The following is a 23,908-nucleotide window of genomic DNA, read 5'->3' on the forward strand; positions in this document are numbered from 1 at the left end:
AAAGTATAATAATGAGAAAATTAGATAAAGCTAATACCGTGATAGTTGATCGGCCGGAAGATTAAGTAACTTGAGCGAGATGTCCTCAAGACTGTAAAACAATATACAAACACCATTAATTAATTTTTGAAACAATAAAAAAAATTAAAAACTGACACAATTGAGCCGGAGGTGCGAGAGACTCAGCTTTGAGAGGAAGAGACGGAGAGAAAGAAAGAGAGAGACACGGAGGAGAGGGAGAGACGGAGACAGAGAGAGAGACACAAAGAGTACTGAGGATTTGAGAGGGAGATACGGAGACACAGAGAGAGAGACGCTAAGTTGAAAATGAGAGGCGCGAAATGAAAATAAGAAGAACCCTAAGCAGGTTATATAGGGAGTTAAGTATTAGGATCGGTTGTTTATAAAAAACCGATCCTGATACTAATTTTTTTTTTTTGCAGAACCAACTTTGAAAATAAATAGTATTAGGATCAGTTGTTTATAAAAAACCGATCCTGATACTATTTTTTTTTTTGCAGAACAAACTTTGAAAATAAATAGTATTAGGATCGGTTTTTTATAAAAAACCGATCTTGATACTATTTTTTTTTCAAAGTTGGTTCTGCAGCAAAAAAAAATAAAAAAAATAAAAAAATAGTATCAATGTCGATTTTTTATAAAAAACAGATCCTAATAGTATTTTTTTTTTTTTTGGAATTAACTGGAAAAAAAAACTTTTAGGATCGGTTATTAAAAAATAACTGATCCTAATGTTTTATTGAAGCTAAATTTTTTTTTTTAATTTATTTGACCAGCTTCCATATATATTTTGCTGGCCAGCATCCTAATTTTTTTTTTGCACAGTAAGAAGCAATAATCAAATATCATATGCACATCCTAAATTAAATATCATACACATCTTAAATTATTACAAAAAATTCATGTTCATACAAAGTTTTGTGAAGCATTACATATTATAACAAGAAATTTAAATTAAAAAAAATTAATTAACAAACATACAAGTGACAAATTGAGCTATTTCTTCAATTAACACACATTTATGCAATTAATGTAAAGCACAACAATAAAAAATCAATAATTACCTCTTTTGCAATCACATCGCTTGAGATTAAAAAAGATCCTAAAAATAAAAACAAAGGTAACAATTAGATGGAAAAATATTTTACAATAAAAATACAAAAAAAATGTGTTTTTAAAGTATAATAATGAGAAAATTAGATAAAGCTAATACCGTGATAGTTGATCGGCCGGATGATTAAGTAACTTGAGCAAGATGTCCTCAAGACTGTAAAACAATATACAAACACCGTTAATTAATTTTTGAAACAATAAAAAAAATTAAAAACTGACACAATTGAGCCGGAGGTGCGAGAGGCTCAGCTTTGAGAGGAAGAGACGGAGAGAAAGAAAGAGAGAGACACGGAGACAGAGAGAGAGACACAAAGAGTACTGAGGATTTGAGAGGGAGATACGGAGACACAGAGAGAGAGACGCTAAGTTGAAAATGAGAGGCACGAAATGAAAATAAGAAGAACCCTAAGCAGGTTATATAGGGAGTTAAGTATTAGGATCGGTTGTTTATAAAAAACCGATCCTAATAGTATCAGGATCGGTTTTTTATAAAAAACCGATCCTGATACTATATATGAGAAAAATCACTCAGGTAATGTAAGGTTTTCGGATACCACTTTTGGAGTTTCGCGGTAACCAAAATCCGTTTAGGCTTAAGCTGCGGAAAGAACGTAAAACAAAAATTTTTACTTCTAACTCAAGCCGTGAATTAAAAGGGATATGCTGGAAAGACCAAAGCAGAGTTCCTTCTGAAGTCTTTCATTGCAAGGACCCTTTTAATCCTTTTTACAGATCTACTCCATGATTGATTTCTAAAGCTTTAATCTACTTACAAATTAAATAGATTAATATAACATGTTTATACCTTGTTTCCAAATCACAGTTGGAATGCAGACCGAGCGAGTAGAGCCTCACCAGGGAAGGAATCGACTCGGAGTATCACACGTGTGATACCTCTATCGGTTATCCACCAGGACTAACCGGAGAGCGGTTTATTTCTTCTGCCATAAATACCGTAAACTGCGGAATTCTGCAAAAACACTATTCACGGGAATAAGACGAAAACCTGTAAACACGAATTTTCGGTTGCTCAGTTTCATCAATATGCAAAACTGACATACCGCGAAATTCGATAAAACACTATTCATCAATCCCGTAAATATTCTCCACAACAACCCGCAAGATTATACGTCAACTACGTATAACTTTCTTTTCTCAACCGAAACACTATTTGGGAGAGAAACCGGGAAAGAGAGAAAATACCGATTCGTTTCTGCACGAAAAGATACATGTGAATGTGCATATGTATATATGTGAATATATATTTCTCTCTCTACCCCTCCACCCCTATTTATAGTGTTTAGATTCGGTTGCAAAAGACCAAAATGCCCTCCAAGTTCGGCCTATTTACAAGATATGCCATTGACACCTCATCCTTTTATATGTGAAATGACCAAAATACCCCTTCCACACCCTTCCACATTCTTCTCCATGCTTCTACACATGCAAGGTGGCATAGGTGTGAAATGACCATTTTGCCCTTGTGGATAGGATTGATGACATGTCATCTGGATAGGATCAATGACGTGTCATGCGGATAAGCACGAATCTGAAAAGACCCGAATGCCCTCGTCCCGAACACAAATAATATTCGTATAATTATTCTGAACAATTATATATATATTTTTCTTTCGGTTATTTGTTTCGGTATCGATGACGTGTCATCTGGATAGGATCGATGACATGTCATGCGGATAAGGATGAATCTGAAAAGACTCGAATGCCCTCGGCCCGAATACAAATAATATTCGTATAATTATTCTGAATAATTATATATATTTTTCTTGCGGTTGTTGTTTCGGCAATTTATACAATGTGTCCTGCACATTTATAAATTAACCGGTTAACTTTTATACAACGTGTCAAACACGTTTATAAATTAACCAATGTTTTTGCTTGTTATTTTTACATAACATTTATAATTTAATTATAACACGTATAATTAATTATAACCATCTTATCATTGATCATAACCAATTTATAATCAATCAAAATAAGATTCTCCGATTAACTCCTATATGGTGTGACCCAATAGGATCTGTGTTATGTTGGTAAATAGAGTTAAAACTATTTTAACTTCTATAATCATGAGCGGCATCTGGCAACACATCATGACCATCCAATTACACAGATGATGCTGTACTGTACAATATCACGATCCAGTAAACAATTTACTTGTGTCTGTTCTTCTGTCTCATAGCTATCAGATCAGTTTCAAGGTAGATGTGTGTCATCCTTGCTAACTGAATCTTTTCTTGATCTTGAGCAGATTATCAAATATGATTACTCTTGTAATCATACCGCGCGCTGATAATCTTACTCTATCAAGGGGCCCAGTGCTATTTTCTAATATATGGCATATGGTTGTGCCAACGGTTTTACTGTTTATGGTTCAAAAAAAAAGTATCAGGATCGGTTTAGGGCCCAGATTATCAAATATGATTACTCTTGTAACCAATCCAGATGCTATTTTCTAATATATTTTAATGAGTTAGGCTGGGGTGCTATGGATAGCATAGTGGCCTCTATGCTACGGCTCAATATTCGAGTTTTCAAAATCCAAACGGTCGATCCGAACCGTTCATCTTATTCTCCATATTAATATCTGCTTGGAGACCAAATTTTATATTTTTCTGAATTTTTTTACTATTTATTAAGTATTTTACAAAATTGTTGATCCAACGGTGGCTGCACAAAACAGTAAAACCGTTGGATTAGCGATTTTCAAAGTGGCTAAATAAATAGTAAAAAAATTCATAAAATTATAAAATTTGGTCTCCAAGCAGATATTAATATGGAGAATAAGATGAACGGTTCGGATCGACCGTTTGGATTTTGGAAACTCGAATATTGAGCCGTAGCATAGAGGCCACTATGTTATCCATAGCACCCCAGCCTAACTCTATTTTAATTTGTTAAATGTATTTAAGTTATCTGGATCGGTTATTATGTATAGACCCGACCCAGATGCTATTTTCTGATATATTTCAATTAATAAGATTTATTTGAGATAAAAATAATATATAAGATTTATTTGAGATATTTCAATTATCAGGATCGGTTTTTTGGTAGAACCGATCCTGATACTATCAGGATCGGGTTTTATAAACAACCGACCCTGATAGTTGAATTATTAAGATCGGTTATTTAGAATAACTGATCCTGATAGTATCAGGATCAGTTCTAACAAAAAACCGATCCTGATAGTTCATAAATCAGGATCGGTTGACAATAAAACCCGATCTGAATAGTTTTTAAGATCGGTTTTTTTAAGAAAACCGATTCAAATACCTGTTAGGATCGGTTGGCTCATATAACCGATCCAAATAGGCCGATCCTGATTCCAGTTTTTACACTAGTGTTTACACATCATGTCATGTAAAAAATCCACTGCTGTCTCAATTTCACCATTCTTGTATAATCCATCTATAAGAAAGTTATAGGTTACGACATCAGGCTGATGCCCTTTAGAAATCATGTCATGTAGATAATCCATTGCCTTCTCAATTTCAACTTTCTTGCACAAACCATTTATAAGAATAACGATAAATGATATATGAGCAATTTAGATAATATTTTATTTAGTGAGTGTTATTTGTAAATTATGATGAATTATTTGATATCTTTGTTTTATATATAGCTCAGCAAAAATATATGAGCATCCCAGAAAAAAAAATTTCATTTTTGGAATTTTCTATAATTTATAGTGAATTTTTTTAATTTATTTTTTTTTTAAAAAAAAAGCATTAGTATCGGTTTTTTATTAAAAAGCCAACACTAATAAATATTAGTGTCGGCTATTTACAAAGTATTAGTATCAGCCCGATTAGTGTCGCCTAATATCTTACACTAATACTCATAAATAGCCGACACTAATTCCAAGTTCTCCACTAGTGATATGTACCTCTCTCGATGCATGCATCTCCACTTCCACAATACGAGGAAAATTAATTTAATTGAGAGAACCTTAATTAGTTTTACTACTACTTGTAGAATCATTTAACTTCCATGCATGATGGTGCTACTGCTATTAGTGCTGTAATGATGAGAACAACCTCTTATTGATATTGACTTTCTGAAAATTATTCATGTAATTCTCCTCTTTAAAGTGTAGAAACAGTAAATTAACCTCTTATTCTATATACTCATAACGGTTTAGAAATTGTATTTAAATTAAATTATCATCGTGAAAGAAAATTGGACTTTATATCAAAAAAAAAAATCCATGATATTGTATCCATAAAATAATTGTATTTAAATAATAATCCATGTCTGTTCTCAAGCATGCATACTCAAACAAAACAAATAATGAATATATATATATATATATAGAGTTAGGCTGGGGTGCTATGGATAGCATAGTGGCCTCTATGCTACGGCTCAATATTCGAGTTTTCAAAATCCAAACGGTCGATCCGAACCGTTCATCTTATTCTCCATATTAATATCTGCTTGGAGACCAAATTTTATAATTTTCTGAATTTTTTTACTATTTATTAAGCCACTTTGAAAATCGCTAATCTAACGGTTTTACTGTTTTGTGCAGCCACCGTTGGATCAACAATTTCGTAAAATACTTAATAAATAGTAAAAAAATTCAGAAAAATGTAAAATTTGGTCTCCAAGCAGATATTAATATGGAGAATAAGATGAACGGTTCGGATCGACCGTTTGGATTTTGAAAACTCAAATATTGAGCCGTAGCATAGAGGCCACTATGCTATCCATAGCACCCCAGCCTAACTCATATATATATATATATATATATATATATATATATATAGGATTTGGCTAATATGCTATGGGTTGCATAGAGGCCTCCCATGCTACGGCTCAATATTCGAGTTTTCAAAATTCTAATGGTTGATCCGAACCGTTCATCTTGTTCTCCATATTAATATGTGTTTGGAGACCAAATTTTACATTTTTTGGAAAATTTTTACTATTTTTTTAGATTTATTGAATATCGCTGTTTTTTATGGTCCAGATTTGTCTGAAAAACAATGATTTTCAATAAATCTAAAAAAATAGTAAACAATTTCCAAAAAATGTAAAATTTGGTCTCCAAACACATATTAATATAGAGAATAAGATGAACGGTTCGGATTGACCGTAAGGATTTTGAAAACTCGAATATTGAGCCGTAGCATGGGAGACCTCTATGCAACCCATAGCACCGTAGCCAAATCCTATATATATATATATATATATTTCAAGAATTGACTAGACAACCTGCAATATTTTTATTAAAATTAGTTTGTGTTAACTAGTGGAGTTGCTAAATTCTAACATGCTGACTAATTCAATAAATGTCACAATGATATATCATCTGGCTGCACTGTTGAATTTGAACTCTATAATCTGAGAAAAAATAATATCATTGAAATTGTTATTTTAAAAAATTGATATTTCAAAAGAGGAGGGTTCAAATGCCTCTGAGACATTTTTTGTGCCTCCATCATATCTCTATAATTAACTACTTTAATAATTCAAAATTTCAAACTTAAAAGTCAAAATAAAACCGTTAGATATGTCAACATCATTTTATCTATACACATGTAAAAAATTACAATATGTCAACTTTGTTTTGGTTATCATCAAAAACTTGTAAAAAATATACTAATGCTGATAATTTCTAGACATTGATTTTCACTTATTGATTCATATAAAAACAAAATTGAATGTCATACTTTTCTATAAGCACATAGAGAAAATAAAATAGATCACGTCTAACGGTTTTATTTTGATATTTATGATTTAAATTTTGAGTTAATAAATTTTTTAAAAACAGAGGCATGATGAAAACACAAAAAATGAAGACATTTGAACCCTCCTTATTTCAAAAAAGGAAGAAAAAAAAAAGATAATGGATCTTTTTATTTATTGAACATTGCAGTAACATTGATCATAATTCAAAATCCTTGAGCATTGCTAATCATCATTTTTAGTTAAATAGAAAAATTCAACCGTTGTAAACTTTTGTAATTTAATTAATATGTTTCTTTTTCAAGCATAGTGAACAGCCGCATAAAATTACTACTGAGTACTGACAAAAGACAGGCAACAGGGAATTCTTACTAAATTGTCGGATAAAGAGAATATTAGACAGGAATTGGTGTTTCCTGTAAAATCCTAAATGCTACCATATCTCTCCATTTTTTAAAATTTGGAGTTTCGACGGAGCGGAAAATATAATCGTGGAAACTGGATGTATCCATTTTGAAATTACTGGAGAGAACCCAAAACATGGAAGTCGTTACTCGTTAGTTCTTATGATCTGACCAAATCAAAAGGTCTGAAAGTTCAAACTTCTTGACCAATTTATGAAAAGTAGACTTGCACCCGCACCTATATATATACACACACATCTCTATCTCTCCATGCATCCTTCATCTCTCTCTCTCTATATATATAATTGATCTCAATAACTCACAAGCTAATACTATTTGTTCTACGTAAAAAGAACTTACGTATTTGTACGATTTGTTTGTGATGGCAAGGTTCAGTACTAATTAAAGACCTCTTGTCAAGCTGTTGTTGTTGCTAGTACTGGTGTTATTCAATATACAGTATCTCGATGCCGCAAGATTACTCGAGGGAAGCTGGCCGAGTAGTAGTCTTCTAAGCTCTTTGCCGAAAGGTGGGTCCGGCTCAACGCCCTCGAATTGTAGTAGCAACCCGAGCAACCCTGGCGGTTCGTGTTGATCAATTTAGACAGAATTTTAATTGGTATCAAAGACTTTGGATATAGAAAAGAGACATTAATTGTACAGGAAATCCATGTTTGCCTTCTAAGTATGAGAATATATACACATTAATTAGTTTGTACAGTTTTTTTTTACTTTTTTTCTCTTGTAAATTTGTTCATTCTTTGTAACTGGAGAAACAATAAATTTGTTCATTCTTTTAATTGAATGTATTTGTGTGGACATATATATATATATAGAGAGAGAGTACGGCTAACGCGCTTCCTCTAGCATATGGGCCGAAATGCTTCCGGTGGAAATTTAAAATTTCAAAATCCAAAAAGTCGATCTGAACCGTTCATCTCCTTCTCCATGTTAATATCTGCTTGGAGACCAAATTTTACATTTTTCTGAAATTTTTTACTATTTATTAAGCCACTTTGAATATCGCTGATCCAACGGTAGCTTAAAAAAACAGTAAAACCATTGGATCAACGATTTTCAAAGTGGCTTAATAAATAGTAAAAAATTTCAGAAAAATGTAAAATTTGGTCTCCAAGCAGATATTAATATGGAGAAGAAGATGAACGGTTCAGATCGACTTTTTGGATTTTGAAATTTTAACTTTCGAGTACGGCTAACGCGCTTCCTCTAGCATATGGGCCGAAATGCTTCCGGTGGAAAGTTAAAATTTTAAAATCCAAAAAGTCAATCTGAACCGTTCATCTTCTTCTCCATATTAATATCTGCTTGGGGACCAAATTTTACATTTTTCTGAAATTTTTTACTATTTATTAAGCCATTTTGAAAATCACTGATCCAACGGTGGCTTACCAAACAGTAAAAATCAGAAGCTACCGTTGGATCAGCGATTTTCAAAATGGCTTAATAAATAGTAAAAACTTTCAGAAAAATGTAAAATTTGGTCTCCAAGCAGATATTAATATGGAGAAGAAGATGAACGGTTCAGATCGACTTTTTGGATTTTGAAATTTCAACTTTCCACCGGAAGCATTTCGGCCCATATGCTACAGGAAGCGCGTTAGCCGTACTCTCTCTCTCTCTCTCTCTCTCTCTATATATATATATATATATATATATAGATGAGGTGGGCTACGGTGAGTTGCGAAGTAAAACGCATTTCTACTTCACGCCGTATTTTTATTTTGAAAGTCCAAACGACCGATCCGAACCGTTAGATGTTTAATCCATATTGAAATGTGCTTGGAGACCAAACTTTATATTTTTTGAAATTTTTTTACTATTTATTAAGCATTTTTTAAAATTACTGTTTTGCTGTGAACAGTAAAAAACAGTAAAATTTTCTGGACCATCAGATCAGCGACTTTCAAAATTGCTTAATAAATAGTAAAAAAATTCCAAAAAATGTAAAATTTGGTCTCCAAGCACATTTCAATATGGAGAACAAGATGAACGGTTCGGATCGACGTTTTAAACTTAAAAATTGCAAAATATGAGCGTGAAGTAAAATAGTCGCTTTACTTCGCAACTCACCGTAGCCCACCTCATATATAGATATATAGATATATAGATATATATAGATATATAGATATATAGATATATATAGAGAGAAAGAGAGTAAGGCTACCATGCTTTGCAAATTAAAGTGGGTCTTTTAATTTACGTTCATATCTCTAGTTTGAAAGTTCAAAATGTCGATCCAAATCGTTCAAGTTGATATCCATATTAAATTGTGCTTGGAGACCAAATTTTATATTTTTTTGAAATAAATTTACTATTTTTTAAGAATTTTTCAAAATATATCTACAATACTAAAAGAAAACTATTATAATAATAAATTAAATATTAAAAATGGCTGCTAAGTTTTAATTTTTCTTAAGAAGTCAATATGATCATGAATATATTATATATACTTAATTATCCACCTAAATTTTTGTATTTGATCACTAATGGATAAAATACAAAAAGACTTTTAATCACTAGGAATAAAGACTTTTTAAAAAAAAAATGGAATTAAGATTTTACTGCTTGATATTTGACTGCAATAAAGACTTTTAATCACTAGGAATTTTTATTTTTTAGATGATCACTAATTGATATTAAGAAGCGACTAATCAAATTTTACTCTAAGTGACTAAAAAACAGAAAGAAAAAAAAAATTAATTCCTAGTGATCAAGCAGTAAAATCACTGTTTTTGATTCAAAATCACTGCTTGATAGCAGATAGTGTTTTTCTTTCTCATGCTTGATATTTGACTGCAGTAAAGACTTTTAATCACTAGGAATTTTTATTTTTTTAGTCAACTACCAACAAATGAATGCCACGTGTCAAGTTTGCTCTATGAAGCATAATCTCAGATGTCAATTCTACAAATTTACCCTTGTGAAGTTTGACGCTCATGAAAAAACAAAAATTCTCCAAATAAGAGTAATAACAACGGTCAGAAAAAAAATATATATATCATAAATTTTTTTCATGTTATTATTTATATCAACTATAAGATTAATAGTTGTTGACTAGCTTACAAGTTCAAACTGCAATTAAATAAATAAATGAATTAAATTTACATCTTTCCCCTTAACCTCATATTGGAGATTAACTAAAGGGAAAAGAGAAATAACTAATGCTTATACACTGGATTCATTTACAAGAGAAAACAAAATGAAAATTAAGCACATCATGAGATGAGATCTCATCAGCAATGACCGCCGGGATTACTAGGGTTTTTGGTACAATTAGAAGACCCAGGTCCACCCAAGGAACTTAACAGTTGACTAAGTGCCGACGACCAGCTTCCGACCGACGGCCAGCTTCCGGCCAAAGGCCTAGCGGCTTCAAGTTGACACGCATTCGACAACACCAACACTAACCATAGCATCAGAACGATGCACATCCTCTGATTCTTACTTAGCGCCATCTCGAATTAATAATTCTCGATCGATCAGAGTTGGACTGCGTGATTCTTTAAATTTGAAGTACTTTGTGATTGTGCGAGTGGAGAGATGTAAGAAAGGTTAATTGGTTTGGATGGAGAAGAGAGATGCATGGGGAGAGGTATATATAAGAAATTGAATAAAGTTGGTATGCATAACCGTGTGAGTCATGCTAAAACGGGTCTTTGGTCTAATAGTTTGAAGTGTTTACTATAAAGAACGAATTGGTCTACGGTCTACACACAAGGTTGAAAGAGAAAACCACACTACGGTTCGCTGTTTACATGTGTGTATTCAAATTGTACGGATGAGTAACACATCCAACCAACCGAATTCATAATTTCAAATTTTGAGTTCATCTCAACGGGCAGATATGTTTTGGCACAAATATTAAAGGAGACAATTGATCTGGATTCTAATCGAATGGTCCGGATTTAAATTAAAAATTTGAGTTACTTGAGAGAACTCAGACCCCCCCCCCCCCCGATTTTTTTTTTGTTAAATAGATCAAATTTAATATTTTTTACGAAACAAATACCATTAACTTTGATTTTACAAAAAATGAATCCACCAATCCTGTGATGTTTGCTCCATTGATTCGCTGGATCAATGCAGCCATTTTATGACTCATATATACAATATGACCACAGAAATCAATAATAAATAGCTTCACCGATCCTGCGAATCAGTGGAGCAAACATGTTTGTGTCTCCACATGTCATCTCTTTTTTTGTAAAAACGGAATCAATAGATAGTGCTTGTTCAGTTAAAATATTTAAACCTTGTTCTGTCTAAAAAAAAAATTCCCCACTCCCACACAGACACAAAATAAAATTAAATAAAGATATATATGGGTTGTTATACCCTTTAATTTTGTTTTTAATGAAGTTAAAAATCATCATCATTAATCTGTGCTATGTCTTAAAATATAGAAAAGGTTCCAGGGCCAACACCAATTTGAACTGTTGAAATGAGAGTAGAATAGAACATGTTATTAGTCAACAAAAATTTAGCTAAAATAGGAACGGTAGGCGAGGCGCGCAGCACCAATGTCAAAATTCTTGGGTTATTAATAAAAAGGTAAATGATTAATTTATCCAAATTTGAAAATTTATTCACATTAAATTCTTCTTTTTAAAATCCACTAAAAGATTTAATGTAAAAAAATCCATTAAGATATGAAACATATTATAGTACTAATTAAATTGTCCAAATTAGTATGACAATATACGTACATGAAGTAGAGAGTTGGAAGCTATGTTGCATGGATACGGGTACGGGTGTCGTGTCGGACACGACACGGGTACGGCGACACGACAATTCTAAAAAATAGAGGACACGACACGTCTATTATATATTTATTATTTTTAATTATTTTATATATTGTATTTAAGATAATCATAACATAAAATAAATTTGTATAAATGATTAAAGACTTAACCAAAGAATATAATAAATATTATAACTACTAGATGACAACACAAGTGAAGCACTAGTGGAGTGGTAAATTATTTTGACACTCCCCAGCAAACCCCAGTTCGATTCACGCAAGGAGCAAAAAAAATTTCAATTTCACTGGTGGTGTATGCGCGGTGCACGGGTGCAGGAGTGGTTCACGGTCGCGGTCCACAGGCACGGGCGCGGCTCATGGTCCCCATGTGCGTATCCCGCCGTGTCCCAATCGTATCGGACGTTTCGGGCCGTATCGGTACGTTTCAACGCGGTGTCGGAGACCGTATCAACATGGTTGGGACACGCCAGCTCACCTGACGCGCCAGCTGGCGTGTCTGACACGTATCGTGGCCGTGTCAGAGGCGTGTCGGTGTCGGATACGTGTCGGACACGGGTACGATAGGTTTCTAGGAGTGTCAGGGTAACATAGGTTGGAAGAGATACACAATATCTGCTGTATAACAAATTATCTTGCCTTTATGGTAATGTGGAAAATTAAATACAATATCTTAGTTGCGGATTCAACTCTGTTGTTCTTCAAATAGAATAACAGGACTCTATTATTCTCCATTGGTCCACGGTTAAACGTATTTTGCGTTACATCTGTGGCTCCATCCACCATATATGGCGTTACCATATACTCAAATTCTTCACCATATATGGCGTTACCACATATGTGGCTCACTTGATGACCGCCGCTCCACCTCGGTTTTTTGCATATACCTTGGCCAAAATCTTATCTCTTGGAGTGCTAAGAAACAACCTACCGTTTCTTGTTCTAACATCGAGGCCGAGTATAAAAGTCTAGCCGTCACATGTGCCGAGATTCTATGGCTCCAATTTTTGCTCCATGAGATTCATGTCTCTCTTGACTCTCCTCCTACCCTATGGTGTGACAACCTAGGAGCCACCTTTCTTGCCACAAACCCAATGTTCCATGCACGAGTGGAGATCGACTACTACTTTGTGCGTGAACGAGTGGTTTCAAAGGAACTCTTTGTTCAATTTCCATACTCCAAGAACCAATTTACTGATATCTTGACAAAGCCCTTGCCTACTCCATGGTTTGAGTATCTTCGTTCCAAGCTGGCTGTGACAGAACTCAGTTCCGCTTGAGGGGGTGTAATAAGATACAAATGGATGTGTCCATTTTACCTTCACTTGAGACAACACGTGCTGATCTTCTCCCTGAGAACAACAGAAAATATTCCTTCTGTTTCTTATAACACATCTATTTACATTTTAACTTTTAGTACAGCTCATTGCAATTAGAATGTAATAAACGCAGCTTATTTATTATAAGGCATGTAATCTCTCTGTTGAAATTAATCCAAAGAAAAAGATCAAATACAAAATACTAAAAATGTCTCTTCTTGAATACTGGTAAATACCCCTTTTTAGAGAAGAAAAATAAATTTGCATAAACCACGCCGGAATTATGGCGGTTGCCACCTGCTAGCATAGTGAAAAAATTCACGTATTATATCCGAATTATGGGTAAGGCTACGGTGCTATGGGTTGCATAGAGAACTAGAGTGCTAAGGCTCAATATTCAAGTTTTCAAAATCCTATCGGTCAATCCAAACCGTTCATCTTGTTCTCCATATTAATATGTGTTTGGAGACCAAATTTTACATTTTTTGAAAAAATTTTACATTTTTTGAAAAAAATTTACTATTTTTTTAGATAGGTAGAAAATCAAATATCTGAATGGTGTAGAATTTTTTTTTAGATCAAGTGATTTTCTACCTATCTAAAAAATTAGTAAAAAAATTTTCAAAAAATGTAAATTTTGGTCTCCAAACACATATTAATATGGAGAACAAGATGAACGGTTCGGATCGACCGTTAGGATTTTGAAAACTCGAATTGAGCCGTAGCACCATAGCCCTCTATGCAACCCATAGAACCGTAGCGTTACCCCCCAAATTATATTCGAATAATTTATTTTTTTGGTGATGCCGAACCGAACGCTGAATTATTCAGTTGACCGAACTTTGACCGAACTTTGACCGAATTAAACAAGAATGATTCGCGAATTTTACAAACTTTTCCCGAATTTTTCCCATAATATATTTTTTTCTCTCTCTCTTGCATTACTGAGATCTCTGATTCAAATAATTCCGAATTATTCCTGAATCACGAATTTTTGACCTCGCCTAGCCGAACCCGAATAATTTATTTGTCACTATGCCTGCTAGTACATTCAATTTGCCACACAATAGACAACACCAACACTAGACACAGCATTAGAGCAATGCACTTTCTCTAATTTTTACTCTCAACGTTCACATCATCAAGATTTTTCAGTTATTGAACGAATATTAGCTCATATTTTAATTTTGATTGGATGTTTAACTTTTACTTAATTTTTATAACATCTGTTTGACTATATGTATAGATCTAAGTTAATATCTTTCTATATATACTTAATTAATGTACGGAGGAGTCAAAGGAAATATAAAGAAAACTTCATTTAACAAAAATAAAGAGGATTTTAATTAATTGAATCAAGAGAAATATATAAAGAGGAATTTGACTGCAAGAAAAACTTTTATTCATGCTTGAAATATATAAAGAGAAATATATAATAGTTTTCTTTCTCATGCTTGATATTTGACTGCAAGAAAGACTTTAGTCATCAGAAATTTTTATTTTTTTAGTCAACTACCAACAAATGAATGCCATGTGTCAATTTTGCTATATGAAGCATATAATCTCAAATGTCAATTCTACAAATTTACCCTTGTGAAGTTTGACACTCATGAAAAAACAAAAATTCTCCAAACAACAGTAATAGCAACGGTCAGAAAAAAAAAAAAAAAAAAAAAAAAAAACCCAAGATATCATAAAAAATTTTGTCATGTTATTATATATATCAACTATAAGATTAGTAACTGTTGACTAGCTTACAAGTTCAAATTACAATTGAATAAATAAATGAATTAAATTTACACCTTTCCCCGTCAACCTCATATTGGAGATTAACTAAAGGGTAAAGAAAAATAATTAATGCTTATGCACAGGATTCATTTACAAGAGAGAATAAAATGAAAATTAAGCACATGATGAGATGAGATCTCATCGGCAATGACCGCCAGTATTACTAGAGTTATTGGTACAATTAGAGGACCCACTTTTTGACAAGGAGCTTAACAGTTGACTAAGTGCCGACGACCAGCTTCCGGTCGACAGCCAGCTTCCGGCCAAAGGCCTAGCGGCTTCAAGTTGCCACGCATTCGACAACACCAACACTAGCCATAGCATCAGAACGATGCACATCCTCTGATTCTTACTTAGCGCCATCTCGAATTAATAATTCTCGATCGATCAGAGTTGGACTGCGTGATTCTTTAAATTTGAAGTACTTTGTGATTGTGCGAGTGGAGAGATGTAAGAAAGGTTAATTGGTTTGGATGGAGAAGAGAGATGCATGGGGAGAGGTATATATAAGAAATTGAATAAAGTTGGTATGCATAACCGTGTGAGTCATGCTAAAACGGGTCTTTGGTCTAATAGTTTGAAGTGTTTACTATAAAGAACGAATTGGTCTACGGTCTACACACAAGGTTGAAAGAGAAAACCACAGCATGGTTTGCTGTTTACATGTGTGTACCAGTACCATGACAAGATCAAACTGTACGGATTAGTAACACATCTAACTTCATAATCTCAAATTTTGAGTTTTGATCTCGACCGTCTGATCTGTTTTGGCACAAATATTAAAGGAGTCCTAGGTATTCTATCTCAGTTCGAATTGATCTGGATTCTGATCGGACGGTCCGGATCTGAATTGAAAATTTGAGTTACTTCAGAGAACCCGGCCCCCCCCTAGAATCAAATTTAATATTTTTAACGAAACAAGTACCACTAATTTTGATTTTACAAAAAACGACTGTGGATCGGTGGAGGCACAAAGATGTTTGCTCCACTGATCCGCTGGTTCAGTGGAGCCATTTTATGACCCATATAAATCAATAGTAAATAGCTCCCTCAATCCTGTTTTTTGTAAAAACGAAATCAATAGTGCTTTTTCTGTTAAAATATTTAAAATTAGTTCTATTTAAAAAAAAAAAAAATCGCTCCACCCCCACACAGAGACAAAATAAAATCAAATAAAGATTTATATGGTTGTTGTACCCTTTTATTTTGTTTTTAATGAAGTTAAAAATCATCATCATTAATCTGTGATAGGTCTTAAAATATAGAAAAGGCTCCAGGGCCAACACTAATTTGAAATGTTGAAATGAAAGTAGAACATGTTATTAGTCAACAAAAATATAGCTAAAGTAGGAACGGTAGGCGCAGGCTCGCAGCACAAATGTCAACAATTTGATCTGTTTTGGTACATATTTGGGGATAAAATAGCAATGAAAAGATATATGAGATTTTGCTAAGAGAGAGGAGATGAATTGCATGGAGGCCCAAGCCCATTTGGTGACCAATCAAGTTTAGATTTTGCTAAGAGAGAGGAGATAAATTGCATGGAGGCCCAAGCCCATTTGGTGACCAATCAAGTTTTAGATTTTACTAAGAGAGAGGAGATGAATTGCATGGAGGCCCAAGCCCATTTGGTGAGCACCTAGGCTTAATCGGAAAAGATAGTAGTTAGTGTATGAATGAAGTTATGGTATAAGATGCACATTAAGTTATCTTATGAATTTATATCTTTATTTTTTTAAAGTGTGTTTTTGCAAAGATTGGAAGTTGAACTTATGGCTTTTTATATGGAGAGCATTCTCTTTGTCACTAAATCAAATATCGGTTCTCTTTATTTTTTTAAGTTTAAAAAGTTGATTTTCCCATGAAAGTGTACTTGGAAAACAAATCATATATTTTAATTTTATTTTACTATATTTTAAATAGACAGAAAAGTACTACTTTTACATGGTTCAGAATTTTTTGATCAAGTGAATTTTTATCAATTTAAAAATAGTAATTTTTTTTATAAAAATATAAAATTTAGTCTCAAATTTCATTTTAATATAAAATTCACGTTGAGCAATTTATATTAACTATTTGAACTTTGAACGCGAAGAAATAAGTCTACGACATGATTTGTGAATTGCAAAGTATCATAGTCACATTCTTAGAATATTTGATGGGATACTAGTACTTATACTGTTTGTATATTTTTTAAGTAGAAGTAATAATATAATTGTTAAGTACTATAGAGTTATAAACTAATATGTTTGGTAATAATGCAGTAATGTCTGTTTTGTTAGCTGTCATGTGCTCATGAGTAAGTCCACGTCATGTTTCCAATTTTAGCATATATATATATATATTGAGCCGTAGCACCGTAGCCAAATCCTGTATATATAGATAGGCTAATGTGCTTTCGGTAGCATATGGGCCGAAATACACACGGCCCAAATTTAAAATTTTAAAATCCAAAAAGTCGATCTGAACCGTTCATCTTGTTCTCCATATTAATATGTGCTTGGAGACCAAATTTTATATTTTTCTAAATTTTTTTACTATTTATTAAGCCACTTTGAAAATCGCTAATCCAACGGTGGCTTAACAAAACAGTAAAATCAGAAACCACCATTGGATCAGCGATTTTCAAAGTGACTTAATAAATAGTAAAAAAATTCAGAAAAATGTAAAATTTGACCTCCAAGCACATTTTAATATAAAGACCAACTTGAACGGTTTGGATCGACGTTAATAATAATTTGTGTTGAATTACTTCTTATTTACATTAATAATAACTTGCCTTTGCTTTGTTTTTTGTTTTTTATAAAGAAAATCAATATTAATTTTGTTTAATTATTTAGATTCTTTGGTGAAAATGAGGAATATATTTTCTATTTGGAAACGCCAATTCTCTGAATTCACACTTTAAAAATTGAATTAAAAAAGTTGCAAAAGACAAACTTTATATCTTGAAAACAAGTCCAGGATGAAAATTCAGGCCGTTATTTGATAAAACAGCCCAAAATTCTATCTAGCCAATTTTTTAAATAACTGCATGCGTTTAAAAAATTTATCCTCGGCCTCTTTTCAAATAATAGTTTTCGTTAACTATTTAATTTTTTTATATACTAATTGAGATAATTAGCATTTTAAGACATTTTTTAACTCGATCACTCAGCACATCAAATAGTTCCGGCTCCTCTCGAATTTTCTTTTATTTTAAATCGTTTTATTCAATTAGAGTATGAAAATTAGTTGATTTATATTTTTAGAATTTTATTGAGTAAAATGCTGATTTAATTATTTAAAGTCCACCATGATATTATTGGAAAATATTCTACAAAAAAAAATACATAAGGAATGAAAACTATTAATTTATTTTATGGGTAAAATGGGAAAAAATATACTCAGAGATGTGAGTGTGGAAGTTTTCCATTTTTTTAAACCATTGTTTTCTTTACTCCAAAAAAAAAAAAGAAACCATTGTTTTCAACATTACACTTTTATTAGAATTGTTTTTTAGAAACCATAAATAAAAAAATAAATTTTACCAAACCAACTTGATTGCTTCGTTTTTTACAAAAATCATAAGAACAGAGATATCATTTTAGTCCCTCTTTTTTGACCAAATTGTCATTTCAGTCCTAGCCGTTTTCACATATTTCGAGAAAAAATATGTTGAAAAATTCTAGAAATACTAGGAACCGAATTGCCATTTCTGTCCAAAAAAAAGTAATCATGTTGGTTTCATAAAAAAAAAATTCTAATTATGGTTTATAAAAAAAATTATTTTTGTTACCTCCGTCACATTATGGATATTAAAATATTATCTATATGATCAAACTGGTACATTATAATACTTGTTATGCCTGAAAAACACTCGAAAAATTGAATTTCTAATTTATGGTTGATTTGAACCAAATTAAACATAACATTTGTCGCCTGATTAAGTGACTATTATTGATTATATTATTGATTACTGGGTGAATTTAAGAATCTTTCCTTTATATATTAATATCATTCAAAATTGAATTTTGAACAAATCTAATCTGCTACAATTTTATGTTATTTGTTTGATCGGTAAAGAGTAGTATAAAATTAGTACTATTTTGATGAAGTTGTGAAAGTAGTGTTAAAAATATTGTTAATATGAAATGTATAGAAAGAGTTATATTGTTATTCCGAAAATTATGAATCTTTTATTTTAAAAAATATTAGATTAACGAAATAGTAATATAACTAAATACAAACCATGACTAGCACCTGTATACATCTTATAAGAGCTTCAACATTCCATTCAGCTAAAGTGTTTTGACTTCAGAAAACATGTATACATATCTGTATTCCGTAATGTAATTTATCATTTTTCAAAATTCAAACAACTCAATCTACTTCCATGGATGACTGTATTAATTTCTTAGCATATCATGTTTAAATAATATTATTTTATTTTCATGACAATTTATAAAATATATAAGTATCAATTTCCACTAACATCTTATATAAGATGATTAGCACCGACCATCTATATATTATTTTTAAGCAGGCAAATCTCTTATAAGAAATTAAAATGAGAAAATTCTGACTAGATCATATACATGATGTTCACGAATTGGATATATAACTCATGTTGTTTGCATTTTTGGTACATTCAAAATCAAGTTTTTTTTTTTCTTCTCTAAAAATATATCATATGTTTTGTATTATTAAATAAAACACTCAGAGTCTGTTCGGTAACAACATTTCCCTTGAGAATTCTTAGAAAAAATGACTATAAAGGTAATATTACCAATGTAGTGTTCGGAAAGATGGTTAAAATAGTTATTTTCAAAATTTCAAGGGTTTTTTTCCTATTTGTTATGTTGTTGTTTGAGGGAAAATAACAACCACCTCCAACTCTATTTTTTTTTTCCCAAAAGCTGGAGCTCACAAAGTTCTTTACTTTTACTTTTCTAATGTTTAGTTTAATATTTTACTTGCAATAATTGTTATAACTACGTGATATATGATACGTCATATCTATATAATATATATATATGAAATCTATATGTGATGTTTATATTTTACTAAACAAGCATAATTAAACAAACACAATTTAAATAAGCACAAGACTAAATAAAATTAATTAAAAAAACAACATAATAATAATAATATAAGAAATTAATTAAACTAGCAACACTTAATTTTAATAAATTAAGCTAATTCTAATAGATTTAGCTAGCAACATAATGTCCAATTAGACTAATCATAATTAGTGACTAGTTTCAATATATTTTTAATAAAGTTTAATTTTAGTATGAGGAGGGTTCAAATGCACTCAAATGCTCCCTATCCTTTTTCTCCATTTTCAAAGTTCAAATAGTCAATCCGAACCGTTAGATGCGATCTATATATTAAGATGTGCTTGGAGACCAAATTTTATATTTTTTGGAATTTTTGTACTATTTATTAAGCCACTTTGAAAAATCGCTGATCCAATGGTCCAGAAAATGTAAAATCAGCGATTTTCAAAGTGGCTTAATAAATAGTAAAAAAATTCTAAAAAATGTAAAATTTGGTCTCCAAGCACATCTTAATATATAGATCGCATCTAATGGTTCGCATTGACTATTCGGACTTTGAAAACGGAGAAAAAAGATTTAAAAGATAGAGTGCATTTGGGTGCACAAAAATTTGGGTGCATTTGAACCCTCCTCTTTTAGTATTACATCTTCTATAAAATAAAAGAAAAAGTAAAACAACATCATACCAAATTTCCTATGCATTTGCCGAACACCTATATTCTAGAATTTCTCAGGTTAAATGACTTTGGTATTCGGAAATTGAAATTTCCATTCCTATTTGTAAAAATACCTATTCCCATAAAAAAAAAAATTTGCCGAACAGGCCCTCAATGATTATATGGAGTGGGTTGATATGGGCAATTTAATTGTTTGTATGGTCTACGTTAAAATTTAGTTAGATTACTTATTTCCGAGCTCTTTTGGGCTTAATTAGTTTATTAAATCAAAATTCTTCGGTTATTAACAAAAAGGTAAATGATTTATCCAAATTTTGAACATGTATTCACATTAAATTCTTCTTTTTAAAATCCATTAAAAGATTTAATATAAAAAAAAATCCATTAAGAGATGGAACATATTATATCACCGGTGAAATTGTCCAAATTAATATGACAATATACATGAAGTACAGAGTTGGAAGAGACCAGTGGCGGAACCAGGAATGATCGGTAGGGGGGGCCTAACCAGAAAATCCACGGTGGGAACAGTGGCGTAGCTAGAATTTTTATCAGGGATAGGCAGAAAAAATATTATTAATTTATTATTAATATTATTAATTAATTTATTAATTTTTTGATTGAAGCTATGGTAATTTTTTTAATTGAACAAAGTGTTGCCATAAACTTGGTGTAAATCTAAACTTGGTGAAATCAATAATGTACACAATACTGAGCTCTTACAGTAGTGTAAATAAGTATATTAACCTGCTTTAAGTATAATATTAACATTCAAAAATTTATTTTTTAAATTAGGATGAAATATTTTACTAATAAAATATACTAATATAGTAATTACAATCATTAAAAAAATAATAAAAACCTCTTGCATTATAAACTATTTAAATTAAATAAATTAAAAAGCAAATTCAAATTTTAATTGAAACAAAAAAAACAGTAGTCAAACTATGGCTAAAATTTAAAATGAAAACGTAAATTAAATAGTAAATAAGAAAAGGCCCAATTATCAATTGCAAGCTTCAACAAAAAAAATATGAGATCTTAGCAAATTCGGCCCATTCAATTGAATTACAGATTTTTTTACTATTTTTTTTATTGTGGTCCCATCATGTCATACCTTTCTCCCCCACATCTCTTTTCGTTCTATTTTCAAAACAGCACTCCATAAAATAAAAACTCACAGCCAAGTAGCCAACACAAATGAACGTTCCAAATCTTACAAAACTCACGAAATTAGACTGCGCTTCGACAGGGGTAGCCTGTAGCTCCGCCCCTTGGCGTGGAGAGAGACGGAGTCGGGGGTGCCAAGGGGACAATACAACAGAATAAATAGGAAAATGCCAATGGGGCTCTGTATATTTTTCTAGGTCAAGGGGGGCCGGGGCCCAGGCTGGCCCAGGCCTTGGTTCCGCCCCTGGAAGAGACAATGTCTGTAGAACAAATTAACTTGCCTTTATGGTAACGTGGCAAATTAAACACAATATCTCAATTGCGAATCCAACTCTGCTATTCTTCAAATGGGATAACAGGACTCTGTTATTCTAAATCTAACCGTTTATTTGTATTAAGATTCGCGCATGAAAAAAATCTAACGGCTAGATTTGAAATAACAGAGTCCTGTTATCCCGTTTGAAGAACAGTAGAGTCGGATCCATCAGTTACACATAAATGCATAAATTCGGTACGCGTCAATGCCCCTTTAGAGGCAAGGCACTTGCAGCAACTTCTCCAAGGAATGCAACATCACAATATTATCAGCAGAGGTGATAGATGTGTTCAGAGTAGGTTTGATGCTCATCAGACCTACTTTGGTTCGATAGGTGCAATGATTATCTAATTACATCAAGATTCATGCTCTCTATATTAAAATCCATGTGTGTTTTTATTAATTTATGTGCGCACAGATTTTAATGCTAATCGTACTGTGTTAGAGCTAATTTAACCTAAAAGTAGGTCACATGCCCATCCGACCTACTCCTATCTCATGATAGATAGATGCCGCATAGTATTAATAACAAGATCATTACAAATCTACTTACATCTAATTACCGTTGCTAATTGGGTTTTAAGCTAACTAAATTACAAGTTGAAAGCCTGAAATTTCAGATTCTATAAGTGGGCTTGCTGAGGTCGGATTTAGACAGTAGGGTCTATTTGACATAATTTGGGCCTGGGTGCATTGCATAAAAGAATCCGTACCATATATTCAAAAATGACAAGTAATTTGAAATTAATAGAATGGTTTGGAGCCGTAGTTATATGTGTTCTCTGCAATTAAGCAATCTAATTCATGCATATTACCAGAAGCACCGGTTGTTTGAAGAAAGAGGCTCTGATTAAAATTTCACTGTTTTTCATGTGCTGCGGTACATTTGGTATAAATGATATGCTCAGTGTTTCAGATGATGTTTATTTTGGAGGATAGATTGGATGAGTCCGTGTAAGCCCCCCCGGGAGAGTATTCTCTGCGGAGCTTTTAATCTGATCCGTTCGTTTTGATCGGACGGACCAGATCAAAGGGGCTCAAATTTTGAGATCTGATATAGTCCGTCCGATCAAAACGAACGGATCAAATTAAAAATTCCGCAGAAGATAGCATCCCCCCGGAGGTACAATTTTAAAAAATGAACAGTTTAGATTAATTCCATCGATATTCAACTCAATCCGGTTCCTATTATGATTGTAGGGTCTGCTTTGAGATTTGTGTCAAGTTAAAAGAACAGTTCGGATTTTCTACTTGCACCTAGGAGTGTTCATTGGATCCGGTTGTAATCGTTTTTGAACCGAACCGAAGTAGTTTGGATCAGACGATTCGGTTTTTTCGATTTAACGGTTCGGTTAAGTTTGTTTTTTAAAACCAAATTATAACTTCAGTTCGGTTTGGTTTGGAATTTTCAAAACCGAAATAACTTAACCAACCGAACTTTTATATATTATGAATTTGATCCACACCATCCCGGTTTATTTCTTAATTAATTGCTTTAAATACTTCGGTTTACTTCTTAATATCCCAATTTATTTTTTAATAACCCGGTTTATTTCTTAATATACTTCGGTT

The sequence above is a fragment of the Carex rostrata genome, chromosome 6 (genome assembly GCF_964058835.1).
Source record: "Carex rostrata chromosome 6, lpCarRost1.2, whole genome shotgun sequence".
Classification (NCBI taxonomy): domain Eukaryota; kingdom Viridiplantae; phylum Streptophyta; class Magnoliopsida; order Poales; family Cyperaceae; genus Carex; species Carex rostrata.